General features: G+C 44.5%; 1 protein-coding gene across 1 annotated transcript in view; it reads left to right on the forward strand.

Moving 5' to 3' along the window:
- GALNT10 (polypeptide N-acetylgalactosaminyltransferase 10) overlaps positions 1-15,991 on the forward strand; it is a 223,161-nt gene that overhangs the window by 95,899 nt on the left and 111,271 nt on the right. The gene's annotated exons all lie outside the window — the stretch shown is intronic.

A 15,991-nucleotide genomic window follows, 5' to 3' on the forward strand; every position in this document is an offset into this window, starting at 1 on the left:
TGTTCCCTTTGAGGAGACAGACGAACAAACACGAGGGTGGAAGAATGCAGGTCTTAGAGGCTTGGGCTCAAAACTGGCACGCTGTCACTTCTGCCTCCTCCTTTGTCCACAGCAAGTCACCAAGCCTGCCCAGATTCAGAAGCTGGGGAAACAGACTCCATCTCTCGGTGGGAGGAGCCAGAGGATCCCACTGCAAAGGGTATGGACACAGGGAGGGCTGGAGGATTGGGGCCACTCTTTCAATCTGTCTACCACAGGCATCCTGAGAAATCTTACTAAATTCTCTAGACGAAAAGAACAAGAACCCCCTCCCGACTTCAACTCCATTGTTTCTCAAGCTAAGCAAAGGTTTTTGGAGAAATTTATGTGTGAGAAACCACCTGGAAAATGTACAGTGGTCCATTAACCAGAGTTATAAGAAGCCAGGCGTCTAAAACAGTCTGCAGTCTTCTGTGTGAGTAGAAGGCAAAAGAGGAAACATTCTGGGCAACCTGATCACCTTTGCTTCTGTGGTACTTTCACCAGCCCACATTATACTCATCCTTCAATGCCCAGCCCCAGTGCTCTCTGCAGAACTGTTCCCAGAACAATTATTTTGGGAGAATAATTCTTTTCCCAGGTTCCAGTAGCAATTTTTAGAATGAAATGGTGTCAAATTTGGCCTTTGATGTAGACAAAAAACATTTCTTTTATGTTACTTCCTGAAGCACCTAACCCAAGGCCAACAAATAGTAGTTGCACAAGAAATGATCATTAGATGAATAGATGAATGAATGGTTAGATGAGTAAACAGATGGATGGCAGATGCTTCCACACTTGACTGAAGCTTTCTTTTAGAAGAATCTGATATTATCATAAACTTTATTTCCTTCCCTCCAAATCAGTATGTCAACTTGAAATCTTTTGTAGTTGTTCCATGTCTATGTGCTTTAAAGAAAAACCCAGAAAACTGATTGCACAGGGGAGGAACCCTGTTGTGTTCTCCCTCATAAACCCTGTCATTAGTAGCATAGCATTGCAAACTAAGGTCCATGGGTTCCCGAGGATATTAATCATTCTCTAGCTGAAGGGGGTGGTGGTGGGAACTTCTCATCAGATAAATTTGGGAAATACTGGATTAAACAGTGAGGCAGTTTTCCTTTTTGTGAGACTTCACAGAGCCTTTAATATGTTAATATACATCTGATGTATCTCCAAGAGAGCATTAGAATATGTAAGGTTTGAAAATTGGAAGGATTACTTTTTGTGGGTGAGGCAGGGCAGGGGTGCAGGGAGGAGGGAGGTATAATTTTTTTTATTGTGTTAATACATAACATAATATTTATCATTTTAACAGTTCAGAAGGGTACAATTCAGGGGCATTAAGTAGATTCACAGAGCTGTGTAACCATTACAACTACGCCCAAAACTTTTTTATCATCCCCAACAATGACTCCATTTACACAATAACTCCCCCTTCCCACCCCCCACCATTACCTCTCTTCTGCTTTCTGTCTCTGTGAGTTTGCCTATTCTAGGTCTCTCTGTTGACTAAAAAAAAAAAAACCACAGCGTGAGAGTTGTGAGTTAAGTTTTATCTGGGGTAAAATAAGGCCTATAGCCTGGGAGATAGCATTTCAGGTTGCTCCGAGAAACTGCTCCAAAGAGGTTGGCGGGGTGGGGGTGGGGGTAGTCAGTATATATGTGATTTGGGTGAAGGGGGGTACATGCAATCAAGCACACACGTTTGCAGAAGGTAGCGCTGGTCACGAGAAGCAGATGTCTCCATTAATTATTTTAGTGCTATTCTAGATACAAGGAGATGCAAGAATTAGGCTCGTAAAGTCTTCTCCTGAAAATATCTACCTGAAGACCTATTCTGCCATTTTTTCCCAGAGAACCAAGTGCCTCACTCCTGATCTCCACCCTGAACCGCTTTCAGGGTGTGTTGAAGGTCAGTGGCTGCAGTGGCTAGGGACTTCATCTTTGTAGAGGCAGATGGCAAGTGCCAATTTTTAGTTGGCACCTCATATAAATGGAATCATATGTGTCCTTCTATGTCTGGCTTATTTCACTCAGCATAATATTTTTGATGTCCCTCCTTGTTATAGCATATTTCAAAATGTTATTCTTTTTCTGGCTGAATAATAACTATTCCATTGTATGTATGTGCCACATTTTGTTTAATCCTTTTATCTGTTGAGGGACACGAGTTATTTCTACCTTTTGATTGTTATGAACAATGCTGTTGTGAATGTTGGCATAACAAATATCTGTTTGAGTCCCTGCTTTCAGTTCTTTCAGATACATACCTAGGAGTGGAATTGCTAGGTCATATGATACTTCTACGTTTAAACTTTTGAGAAACCACAAAACTCTTCCACAGAGGCTGCACCATTTTACATTTCCACTAGCAATGCATGAGGGTTCCAGTTTCTTTACCAACACTTGTTATTTTCCATTTTTTTAATTATGGCTCTCCTGGTAGGTGTAAAGTGATAGATCCTTGTGGTTTTGACTTGCATTTCCCTAATAACTAATGATGTTGAGCTGTAAGAGTCTTTTATGCATTCTGAATATAAGTCCTTTATCAAATGCCTGTTTTGCAAATATATTCTCCCAGCCCATGGCTTTGAAGAACAAAGGCTTTTAATGGCAATGGATTCCAACCTACCCATATTTTACACTTTTTGTGTCCTATTTGAGAAACCTTTGCCTAAACTTAGGCCACTAAAATTTGCTCACATATTTTCTTCTACAAATATTATAGTTTGGCTCTTACGTTTAGGTCTGTTACCCATTTTGAGTTAATTTTTGTGTATGCCGTGAGGTATAAGGGTTGAGGTTTATTTTTTGGCACGTGATACCTAATTTTTTGACACCATTTGTTGATAAGAGCATCCTTTCCCCATTGCATTTCCTTAGCACCTTTGCTCATAATCAGCTGATTATATACCTGGACTCTCCACCCCATTCCCATTGATCACATGTCTTCCCTTGCTCTAGTAGCACACTCTCTTGGTCACTGTAGCCCTTGAGCAGGCCTTGCAATTAGGACGTATTAAGTTCTCCAACTTCGTTCCTCTTTTTCTAAATTGTTTTGGCATATTCTTCTAGATCCCTTGCATGTTAGTTTTACAAAGATCGCATTGAGTCTCTAGATCAATTTTGAGAAGATTGACATCTTAACAATATCAGGTCTTCTGATCCATAAACATGATATATGTCTCTGTTTATTTAGATCCTTGATTTCTCTCAGCAGTGTTTTGTAGTTTTCAGTGACTAGCTCTTGCATAGTTTCGTTAAATTTATCCCTTCAGTATTTAGAATTTTTGATGCCATTGTAAATGATATTTTTATTTCCATTTCCAACATTTCGTTGCTGATATTTAGAAATACAATTGATTTTCATGTGACAACTTTGTATCCTGTGACATTGCTGAACTCACTAGTTCTACTAGTGCTTTTGTAGATTCCTTAGGATTTTTTAATGTAGATAATCATGTCATGGACAGACATTGTTTGACCTCCATTCTGCAGTCAAAAAATGGGACCTAGAAAGACAGGGGACCTGTCTGATGCTCACTGTTCATAAATGCAGAGACAGGAGTTTGAAACCTGGATCTTCTGGATCCTCCTTCAGGGTCCTCTCCACCACACCCAAGTTGCTTCTCAGGATTTCAGGCCTCAAGAAAAGAAGCTTGTATCAGCTAAGATTAGATTTGAATGGCTTAAACACAAAAGAAGTTTATTTTTCTCTCACTTAAAAGTCTGGAGGTTTGCATCCCAGGGCTGGTATGACAGTTCTGCTTCATAAAATCCTCAGGAACCTAGGCTTCTTCCCACAAGGAGCTTCACCATCCCTAGGCCATGGACCTCCATCTCGTGATCCAATATGGTGGCATTTGCATTCTAGACAGCAAGATAGAAGGAGTAAAGAAGGAAAGGGTGCACACCAGTGATGTCTTCAGGTAGGTTCCGTGGACTGCCACACAACACCTGCACCCACATCTCTTTGGATAGAACCCAGTTGGGTCACACCTAGCTGCAAGGATGTCTGGGAAATATCATCTTTATTCTGAGAAGTCATATTACCAGCTGAAATTTCTGGTACTGTGGAAGAAAAAGAGAACAGCTGCTGGGGGATAAACACCAATGTCTGCCACAGCCTAAAGGGTAGGAATCCAGAAAGGAAACAACTTGAAAATTGTTGACGAAAAATTAATCAGTCAATCTAAGAAAGAATTGGAAAATTTTTTTCGAGCCAAATTTGAGGATTATAACCGGGAAGAGCATCTCAGAAAGCTCTGAGACCTGTTCTGCCAGTTAGAAATCAAGGCACCGTTATATAACGTTTCTGAGACAGAGGGCTGTGTATCAAATGATGTGTTATTGACAGTTTACATAATCTAGATCTAAGTGTCATCCTGGTGGGTTGTGTGACCCCTGTACAAAATCAGGAAGGAATGTTATCTTTTAAGGAGTTGTCTTGTTGATGGTAGGAGAATGTTGCTCTTTATGGTTGAGCAGGTATTCCTGCAGATGGGGGAGGTTTGGTCGAGGCACAATGAAGATACACAATACACAGTGAGGGGAGGCCAAAGGGCAGAGAAGCCTTTTTATGTTTAAATTTTTCTCATCTTGCTATAAAATATGAATTGTATTTCACAAAATGAAAGGAGGAAAAAGGTGACAGAGTTCAAAGTTGGTTGCATCTTTCACAGATCGTTTTAGGATCAGGTGAGCCAGCTCTCTTTAGTTTTCATAGCCCGTTAAGTTGACCTGAAGCCATTTAGTCAGAGGATAAAGTTAATCCTCAGAACCCCTTATGGTATTATATCCTTGTGACTATATTAGACATGCCTAATCATGGATGACCTTCTTTCATCTAGAAAAGATAAAAGATGTCTCCTCATTCATTTGGTCAACAAAAATTGCTATCTCCTACCCTCATGGACCTCACCGTTTAAGGAGAGATAGGCAGTAATGAAATAAGCACCTGAATGAATGTGAAATCACAAAGGAGCCATAAGGATGCTACAGGGGCACACTCAGGGACTGTGATCTAGTCAGGGAGGTCAGGGAAGGTTTGCCTGAGGGTTTGGATTCATTTCTGCAGGAGAGGCTACTTTCATAGCAGAGTGGTGTATTCTGAGGAAACCATCCTTTGTGCCATTGTGGTTACAGCTTATGAATCCTGCCTGGGGCACTGTACGAGTAAGAGATCTTATTTAAGAACAAGGATGCCAGAGTGAGAGTAGGATGGGGGTAGGGGAGGTGGGAGGTGGGGGAACTGCTCAGGGACTTTGAGAGAGTCCTTTGTGGCTTACACCCCAGGAGAAATGGAGAAGAGGAAAGGATTTCAGAGGTTCCATGATGGCAGGTCGAGGAGGCCAGGATCATAGTCCAGTCAGAGACTTTCCTTGGGGGCCAGGAAGGAGCCCAAAGAATTTTGGGAGCCCAGAAGGAATTTTCTAATAACTGGAGTCACCTGTATGGAGGAAGAGAGCTTCCCATTCTCTAAGCACCCAAGCCAGGCTCAGGGACCATCCATGTGCCGTAACAAAGAAAGGGTTACTGGGTCCAGTGGACCATCAGAGGAGGTAGCATCTAACCTCCCACTCAGCGTCTAGATTCTGTGACTCTGAGACCTGGAACAGAAGGCCCTAACAGTTGTGGATGAGGGGAGGCCAGTACCAGAGGAGAGGCCAGCCATCTGTCACTTTCTGCTTCTCCACTTCCTCCTGCTTGGGGAACCTTTGTGAGCAGCAAGAGAGCCTGAAGCAGTCAACCTACCAGGTGTACTTGGGAATTCACTCTTCCAGCTTAAGGCAGGCGTGGTAGATGGGTCCTGTCCTCTGGCCAACACTGGTTAACTGGTAAGGGCCACTTGGAGCACAGTGTTGAGAAGGATTCTTGGAGTCTGGGACCCATAAGGTAAAGTATTACAATAGGTTGGTGATGCCTGCCTTTATTCTAGTGTGATTGTGAGGAAGAAATGGGATGATATATGTAAAAAATGCTTTGTAAATTGCAAAGTGCTATCGAAATAATAACTAATCATGGTAGCTATGATTTTAAGTGCTTCCGAAATACCAAACACTGCTAAGAGCTTTACTTCTCACAATAACCTTTATGTTAGATACTGTTAATATCCTGCCTTTTACAATCGAGGAACCACGGCTTGGAAGAACAGTGTAATTCGCCTAAGGTCGCACAGCTAGCGAGTGTAGAACCGTGACACAAGCCTAGGTGTTTCTGACTCCAAAGCAAGTGCTTTTATAGACTTTGTTTTGCTGTCTTCAGAATGTAGGGGATTATAACTGTAATTATTACTATTAATAGAGCAACTATTCTGTTACTTAGGGGCTCGGCCCTAATTCCCCAGCTAAGGGGATGTGTTTGCAGCTGTTTTTTGGTCCCTGGAAAGGTTTGAACTTGCCTTCTGCTCAGCTTACCAATTCTGCCTGCCCTTCTCCTGACCCGTCCGCATCCGCTCTGCAGAGCAATGTAATGACCCTCTGTTAATGCTCTGTTCGCCGAGCGTCTGAGAAGAGCACTTTTTATCAGGCTGCCTGCAGTTGTTCAAGACTCCTCATGAACAAGGCACAGAAGGATGGTTCACTTCTGCAAGTCGTGCTTTCCTGAGAGCCGACTGTGCTCCCCAAATCTTCCCAGGCACGGAGATGTGGGGAGCAGCGGGCCGACGTGTGGTAGGAGCTCCTAGCTGTGATGATTACACGCATGGGGTGGTTGGCAGTTTGCAGAACACTTTCATATCGATTTTCTCTCCAGGCCTCAGTTTTGTCATCTACAAAGTGGATGTGATGACAATAATGATATAGTAAAGTCTCATCTTTCGAAAGGGTTAGGTTATAATAAACTTACCACTTAAGGTGAAAATAACGTAAAATCAGAATCACCCTTGACAATCACCCATGGAATATAAAGACAAACCACCTCTCAAAAGCCCAACTGAGGCAGTTTTTCCTCCAGCATTAAAAATGATGACTGTTTCTCTGGTTGAAGTCATCACGATGCCTTCTGAGGTAATGAAAATACTTATCTTCCAAGAGTAGGCTTACTCGGCACCAAAGCGCTCACAGTACCAGAGGCCAGAGGGAACTAGGCCCCTGGGGACATAATCCAGGATACAGGCTCACTGAGTGTGGGGACAGGAGGATCACCAGCCTCCCTAGTTAGGATTTCTTTTTCTTTCTTTTGGACCATGTGTCACTGAATTCCTGAAGCTTTAACTATATATATGATACAGTTCTATTAGGTCTGATTTCCTGACTTGCTGTCTATGAACAGGATTAAAACTTGAAAATAACGTGTAATGAAGCGAACACCAGGCTGGGTGAGATCTGGGCTCAGGCCCTAGGTCAGCCCCACCTGCATCCATGGCATCTTGGGCCTATGGACCTTCAAGATGAACTTATCACCCAAGTGTCCAAGTCCTGAGGCTGCATTTCTTGACTGCAGACTTGCAGGACCCTCGTGACTCTATTTAAAATAAAAAATGTTTATGTCCATCCCAGCTTCTACCTTCCTGCCTAAACTGGCGCCATCTCTGCCTATACCACTGTGATGATAGCCTCCTCCCTGTGTTCCACCCTTCCTCTTGGCCTCCTAATCCTTTCGCCAGTAGCTATAAGAGAGCTTTCCAAATGCAATCTGATCTTGCCACTTCCTTCTATAAAATACTTCGTTTCCAAATGCTTCTGGGGAAAGACAAAATTCTCATCCCTGCCCACCTCTCATCCCCACCAGGCTTCCCCTCCTTCTCTGTGCAACACACACCCTGCTCTTCTTTTAGTCCCTCCGGTTTCATATTTGCCCAGCCAAATATGGGCCTTTGCACATCCTCACTTCACCCTCTGTCTGAAATGCTCTGTTCTCCTCTCTCTGCTGAGTTTATTCTAAGCATACTCCATCCGTTTCCTCAGGGAAGGCTTTCCTGACTTTTCTGTCTGGATAAGACCCTGCTGATCTGATCTGATCTGACCTGAAAGAAAGGGACTCTCTTTGCACCATGTTATCCTTCTTTTCTGCACAGGCCACTGTAACTATTTAAATTTATTTGTGGTTCTGGATTAAAGTCTATATTCCCTTCTGCCACACACACTACTATAAGCTCTATGAGAGCAGGGCCCTTATCTGTCTTGCTCACCAGTGTATTCTTTATACCTAGCACAGGGCCTGGCATGTGCTTGTATTCATTAAACGTGTACGTGGATGGACCAATGGATGGGTGAGACACCCAAATGAACATTGTCAAATGATCAGTGTTGTTGTTGTTTTGTTTGTTATTCCAGTGATAAACCCTTTGGAAACTTCCTCTGAAGAAAATGGTACAAGTTGCAATCATTCTTTTAGAATGAAAGAGAAAAGTTACTGAAGGCTCCATTTGCCCTTTAGATAGTAGGTATTACAAACATCTTGGCTCTTTTTCTCTCTCTGTTTAAAAAAGTCTTTTAATGAGCTTTCACACCGTATGTAGCAAATGACCTTTTCTAGAGCCATCTGTACAAAACAAAAGGGTGAATTGGACTAGTGGGTTGCTTCTGCCCTTGGAAGCACAGCGTCAGCCTTTTTAAACAAGGGTTCCTATTTGTGAATGACCTTACCCTCTTAGGGAATGGGGCCCCGCCCAGATTTCAGATGCCAACATCCTGGTGTTGAGACCACAGAGTTATTGGAGCGAAGAAAATTGACACGCCTGATTACTGGGTTGGAACAGCAGGACTTGCCTGACGTGGGCCCGGCCGACTTCGTCAGTCTTGTGGTTGCTGGGTTATAATGTCTCTGTCCATTCATAAACAGTGCCCTTTAGGGGCAATTGTTTTCTCATACTGCTTGGTCCTGGTTGTATTGGAAGGTAGGTTTTCTCAGAACAGCGGCCTGCCAGGTGAGGGCTGGGCTTAGGTCAGCTCATTTCAGTCTGACTTCTGGAATGGTGGAGAGTGAGCCTCAGCCTACAATGAGGGTACGTTGCTTCTGAATGAAAACAAAATCGTGTTTCTCTCTGCATCTATCCCAGGAAGAGGGGGACTCTGAGATTAATTACAGGTGGATAGGTAGTAACATTTTGTTCTTGGACCTCTACTCCAGCCTGTTCCTTGCTCAAAGACCTTTTGTGGCTCCCACCTGCCAAACAGCTCAAATGTAAGGCCCTCAGATTCTGGTCCAGACTTCCTGGCCTCCTTGTTCCTGACTCTCTGTTGCATCCCACTCACTCCAGCCAAATCAGTCTCCTTGCCACTAAGGAAACAGGTCCCTTACTTTCTAACCTCCATCTCTTTGCACATGCTTCCCCTCCAGCTGGGCTCCATCCCCCCGTGGCTACCAGTCAAAATCCTACCCATCCTTTCAGGCAGCTGTCAAAGACCTTGCTTCTGCAGGAACTTTTCCCTGATGGTCTTAAGTAGAATTTAACCTTTGGCTCTTGTAAATACCTTTAGAATTCATCTGTACAACTTTCAAGGTACACACAGTGTTGTGTGTTTTTTCCTTTCTTATATCCATGCTGTTCGTTGAGGCTAAGAATTATCTTATTTTTCTTTATTTCCTCCACAGCTCTTTGGACATAGTAGGTCCTTAGTTCCTCAGTGGAATCATCCTCTTTTATGAGGTGAATGAAGAAATAAAACAATTCAGCTTATGTCCTCAAAACTCATGAAGAAAGTACATTTATCAGTTGTCCAAACTCCCTTGCTTAAATTAAAGTAACTTTATGCTTTTGGCTAAATTAAGTCCTCCCTGACCCTCTTTGAAGGATAACCTTGAAGACAACCTTGAAGAGAATGCTTTGCTGTGTTGTCTGTGTGTGTGAGTGTGTGTGTATGAAGGTTATTAGAATAATCTACTTAGCAGATAAACAAATGTTTGGAATTGCATGGAGTCATTTAAGCCTCAAAGCAAAATCATTCCAGTGCCTTTGTAGGGTTATTTGACAGGAGGTTTGGGGGCAGGGAAGCTATCCTAAAATTACTGAATCTAATCCGTTTTAGTCCTCGGACCCTGGATGAAGCAGATGCCCTGCTCAGTTTTCCTTTCCGCATTGCCGTTTTTGAACATACAGCCCTTTTTCCATTGTTTTGAAGACACTAGACAGCTCAGCCAGAGACATAAGTGTCCTCTCTGAGCGGTAGCTGCCGAGTCGGCAGCGCTGGGATTAGAGTATGTGCTTTAACAGACCTTTCTCCTTGGGCAGTATACAGTTGGCTCACTTCACCACCTTTCTTCCTTCCCTCCAAAGGATGCCAGGCACGCTAAATAGTGATTAAACAAAAGATTAAAATTCCATTTGTGTGTGTGTGTGTGTGTGTGTGTGTGTGTGTGTGTGAACACTAATTGATTCTTTCAGTGGAATGTTAAGTAAAAGCATGCAGATACCAGAAGCGGTTATTTAGAGCAGCCAGTCAGAATCCATTTCCAATTTACTGTTTAATGTGATTTCCACCATCATTCTGCCAGCCTTCTCCCTACACTCTCCCTCACCTCCCTTGCCCTGTGCTCCTTTCCAGCCTCTCTGCTTCCTGTAGCAAAAGGACATCTGGGAACAGATGGGAAGGAAAGTAGCAGAAGATGGTTGCTGAAGGAAAATAATCACGGCTTTTATAGACAAATCTGTGAGTCTGCAGAATTAAAGAAACTTAAAATTACCTCTGGATTGAAACCCAGACATGCTTTTTTGCAGAACATGAAGTGATTGCCATTGCATAAGAATCGCTGTCTTTTGAGAAGCATTGTTCATGTTTTTCTTGTTGCGAAAGGTCTGTGGCATTTGTTTCTGTTGTACGATGCCACTATTAACTAAGGACTTTCTTCTTTCCTCAAGAACAGCGAATTTCCACGTGGGCACATAACCTGCTGTTAATGAGGAAACTCTCTAAATCCTGTTACCAGCAATAGCCAGTTGAATTGGCTCAGGTGTTCAATAGGTCCTTCTGCAGGGCTCCCAGTTTTATTATTAGATTCCCATCTCTCTCCTTTTCCCCCAAACATGACCATCACATACACCAGATCATAATCCTTCTCCAAAAATAACATATTAATAGTTGCACTCCTTTACCGAAGGGGCCTAACTTTGTGCCAGACACTGAGCTTGATGCGTTGTATAGGTGAGTTCGGTTCATCCCCTCAGGTGCAGGTTAACCTGCAGGTTATTCTGATAGTTTTCCCTATTTATCAGTCAAGGAAACTGGGGTCCACCTGCCCAGGAAGTAAAACCTAAGTTTTTCCGTCTCTGGAATCAGAATGCTCTGAATCATCCAACTAGACTTCCTGTCCCATTAATGAGCAATCATTCATTCAGTCATTCACCTGATATTTACTGAGGGCCTAAGGTATTGACCTAGGCACACACAGTGACAGCTCAAAACAGATGTGCCCCTGCCTTGAAGGAGCTCACAGTCTAACCCAGGGAGAGAACAGCCAGATCTGGTTTGGTCTTTGGGGCTGACAAACTATGGGATTTTGGGCAAGTCTCTTCTACTCTGTTAGCTGCAGATTTCGTATCTGCAAGCGAGACAGCTGGGTTTTGACAAGTGGTTTTCCACCTTTATTGTGAATCACATGGGGAATGTGTTTAAAGACATCTTCCTGGCCTCCTACGCCCAGATATGTTGATTTCATAGGTTCAGGGTGGGGTCCAGGCATTTGTATCTATAATGAGAGCTCAGGTCTCCCAAGAACCATCCTTTGAGAGAGACTGATCTGGCTATAAAGCCATTAGCATCTACGAGGGATCTGTGTTGTCATGCCTGTATCCCCAGTGCCTGGCACAGAGTAGAGCTCGATAAATATTTGGCAATAGCTGGAATGATGTATCTGTGGGGTTTCCATGGGTGGATGTCAGAGACTCCTGATCAAAATTTTCATAAAGGTTTCTGGATAGAATTCTAAGGGCCCTTTGGGCTCTGAATGCTCAGTGGTTTTAGTATCAAAACCAACTCCTTTTCTGACCAAAAGCTCAGACCTATTATTGGAAATCTTTTTAACTTGTATAGTAAAATTTGAGTCCTGTATCAAGGTGATTCTTAAAATCCTAAAGGAGTTGGTACCCACATTGATGTGTAAACTCTGAAAGTGCTCCCGATGACACAGTTTGTGATTTTTCTTGGTTGATCTGAAAGTACCTTTTGGGCAGGTAGTGCTGTCTCTATTTTCCAGGTAGGAAAATCGAGGTGCCTGTGACTCTTGTAGCTTGTCCAAGGCCACACTACAAGGGCTCTCTCCACTAGAACCCAGCGTGGGAGTCAAAGAACATAGCTCTTATTCTCTGGCCTGCTTATGTGGCCTTGGTTGGGTAGCTTGGCCTCTTTGGACATCAGTTTCCCCACCTGTAAGATGGGAGACAGGTGGACTAATTGTTTCTGAGCAGCTGCGTAGCTTGGTTATTTGAGGACCCCCCTAGTGACATGTTTAGACATGCAGAAGTCCCTATGGCAGCAAGCCTCCGAAGTCCTCTTAGTTTAGGGAGGAAATAAGAACTACTGAGACCACCTAAAACAGGCCACCTCTGCAGATCATTCCAGAGGGCATGCATCATTAAGGCAAAGGCAATGAGGTGGTAGAAGCTGTTAAGTGTGAAACTCCCAGAATTTTGGAATCTTAATTCTCTACCCTGTTGGTTCAGTAATTCACTGTTCATTCAAGGGAGTTTACCTCTATGCGGTCACAACTGTGGGATTCAACCCCGTGCCCTGTTCCCGGCAGTGTGAGAAGACTTTCACAAACATATGGAGGAAACAGTGTCCTTTCTGGACTCTTAGACTCTTGAAATGTCCTTGTAAAGGTCGCCTCACCCTTGCCACTCAAAGTGTTTTTCGCGGATCAGCAGCATCAGCCATTCCCTGGGAGATTTTCAGAAATGCAGAGTCTTAGGCCCAGCCCCAGACCTCCTATGTCAGAATCCATGTTTAACAAGATCCCCACGTGATTGTACTGCACAGGAAAGTTCGAGAAGTGCTAGCCCTAACCCCGCACTCAGGTCCCCTCCTTCACATCCTGATGAACAGGCGAGCATCCTGTTCCTGGCCTCCTCTGTCTTCTTCCAAGTGCCCCTGTTTCACCCTAATACCAGTCCAACTTTTAGAATTTCTTCTCTATCTTAAACTAATCCCTCAGTCATTCAGTAATTTCTGCCCTTGGTACTCACGCTAGCCTCAGGGCCTCAGAGAACAAGACAGATGCTCCTGTGTCCCGCACGGCTTCCCATCTCCCAGTCCTCCTACAACACAGTTTCTCATCTTCCTCATACATACCTGTATGTGGCAGCCTGTTGCAAACTCCCTGGGGCCAGGAAAGTAAGACAAGTGAGAGATGAGAGCCAGGTGAAATGCACTAAGGAATGGCGGGGGACTGTGGCAAAGTGGAGAGCCATGTGCTGGCCCAGCTCGGTCAGAGCACTGACCTGTCTTTTGAGTTTTCAGGAGAAGCCAATGAATCTTGATAAAACAATAAGAAATCCCTCCATTTTTTTCATGCTGGCAGTTAAAAAAAAAAAAAAGATCCTCAGAAGCCACCAGATTGTGTTTGCCAGTGATCACATCTAAAGTTTTTGTGACCATTGATGATGAATATCTGCCCAGCTTGGATACAATAGCCCAGGTGTAGCCTGACCGGCACAGAGGAGGCAGGATTATGGCCTCCTTCGTTCTAGACCAGTAGTTCTCAAACGGGAGTGTGCATCACAATCTCTTGGAGGACTTATTAAAACCCAGATTGCCAGGCCCCACCCCCAGAGTTGCTGCTGCTACTTCCTGGGCAGGGCTCGGGAATCTGCATTTCTAACAAGTTCCCAACCGGTGTGGATGCTCCTGGTTCACGTTTTGAGAACCACTTTAGATTGGTTCCTTCCATTAAGGCAGCCGCGCTTTGCAGAACCTCTTTAGGTCCACTAGTGACCTAATGTCGTCAGTGGAAGTTCCCAGTCTTTGGGTAGCAGAAGAGGGAGAAGGAATTGGGAGGGAGGGCTGGAGGAAAGATTGCTAACCAGCTCTTGACCGACCAATCCTGACATCTAGAGGTAGAATACTTACTTCGGGTAGGTCCCTGACCCATTCCAAGATTCAGTTTCCCTGTCTGTGAAATAGGGCAGTGTCCTCAGTTCAGTTTCCAAGTATATGTGTTCACTTGTTTGGAGACTTGATTGTCAGTTTGTTTTTAGCAGAGGTCCTTTTAAAAATGAAATCCCACATGGAACCCCGGTATAAAAAACAGACAGGTGCATTGCGGGTCTGATTGAAGGAGGGGAGTCAAGCTCTTACTCTCAGCCTCCACCTTCCCAAGGCAGCACTGAAGGGTCTCCTGTAGAAATGTAGCTCACCACAGTTGAAACCTGCTGAAGGAACTTCCAGCTCAGCTCCTGTGATTTCTAAGCCCCCGAGAACTGTTTGCAGGCACGTGGCCTTTGTTTTTGCAGTTTTCTTTCCCTCTCTGACCACAACATGTGGCAGGCCCACTTTCAGAGTTTTCTTCTTGCAACTCAGAGGGGTCTGTAGGAGAGGGAATGCCAAGGATTGTCATCATCATTAGAGCCGTTGTGGAAAATCTGCCAACGCGAGAATCAGCCGGAGCCTTAATAAACAGGCGTGGGGATGATTTTATTCCAGTGGCTTCTTGTTAGTGCTAATGTTCCAGCACACCACGCATTCAGGGCCTAGTTAATTATATAGGAAATAGGACTAGTGGATTCTGCATGCCACAGTGACAAGAACAGGTGTCTGGGGTTTTTAATGGGCAAGGTGAGGTGGAAAGCTGTTCTCATGTAGGTGAACACAGGTATTTAAACAGCCGTGTGGAGCAGTGTTACCTTGGGAAGACTCTTACTGAGCCCTGGGGCCAAGTCCTTAGACTCGACTCTTGGCGTGGGAAAGCATCTGACACCTTCTGATGACCCCAGACACTGGAATGCGGCCTCCTTTAATTAGGGGAACTGCTTCCTAATTGGCCCACCAGCATGGGCTCACCTTCCGGAACACAAAATAAATGCCTTCCTCTGCCAGCCCCTGGCTACTATATATTCCTGTTCTCTTTCAGCCATCTAAGTGCTTGTTCAGACCTTCCACACACATTTGACAACTGTTCCCCCTCTTTGGGACTGGGCCTTCTTTGGGACTGCAGAGATGACCAAGACCCGACTTCTCTTCCTGTGCTCTGTGCTCCTTGGGCCCAGCCCAGCTCTGCCGTGCTCCACCTGTACCTGGAAGTCTATGCCCAGGCCATGTGCTCTGCCTGCCTCTCATTTCGCCCAATCCAAAGGCACCCATGTCCATAAAACCTTCCCCAGTTCTCCCAGGCAGAAGCGAAGTCCTCTAGCACTTTCTCCAGACCTCTCACCCAAAATTCACTGCTTCTGCCCTGTCTAGTATGGAGCCACTAGCCACCTATGGCTCTTGAGCACTTGGAATGAGGCTGAACTGAGATGAACACAAGTGTGAAATACACACACTGGATTTTGAAGACTTAGTACAAAAAAAAAAAAGAATGTAGAATACCTCAACACTTTTTTCCACTGTGTGTTGAAATGATAATACTTTAGATGGAGTATATGGAGCTAAATGAAATATATTATCAAAACTCACTTCACCTTTTTTTTTTTTAATTTGGTTGTGCCGGGTCTTGTTTGCGGCACGTGGGATCTTTAGTTTCTCATGCGGGATCTAGTTCCCTGACCAGGAATCAAACCCGGGCGCCCTGCATTGGGAGCACGGAGTCTTAACCACTGGACCACCAGGGAAGTCCCTCACTTCACCTGTTTTTAAAAAAATTTTTAGGGCTTCCCTGGTGGCGCAGTGGTTGAGAGTTCCCCTGCCGATGCGGGGGACGCGGGTTCGTGCCCCGGTCCGGGAGGATCCCACATGCCGCGGAGCGGCTGGGCCCGTGAGCCATGGCCGCTGGGCCTGCGCGTCCGGAGCCTGTGCTCCGCAATGGGAGAGGCCACACAGTGGGAGGCCCATGTACCACAAAAAAAAAAAAAAATTTTTTAATGTGAATACTAGAA

This window comes from Phocoena phocoena, chromosome 3, assembly GCF_963924675.1.
Source record: "Phocoena phocoena chromosome 3, mPhoPho1.1, whole genome shotgun sequence".
Lineage (NCBI taxonomy): Eukaryota > Metazoa > Chordata > Mammalia > Artiodactyla > Phocoenidae > Phocoena > Phocoena phocoena.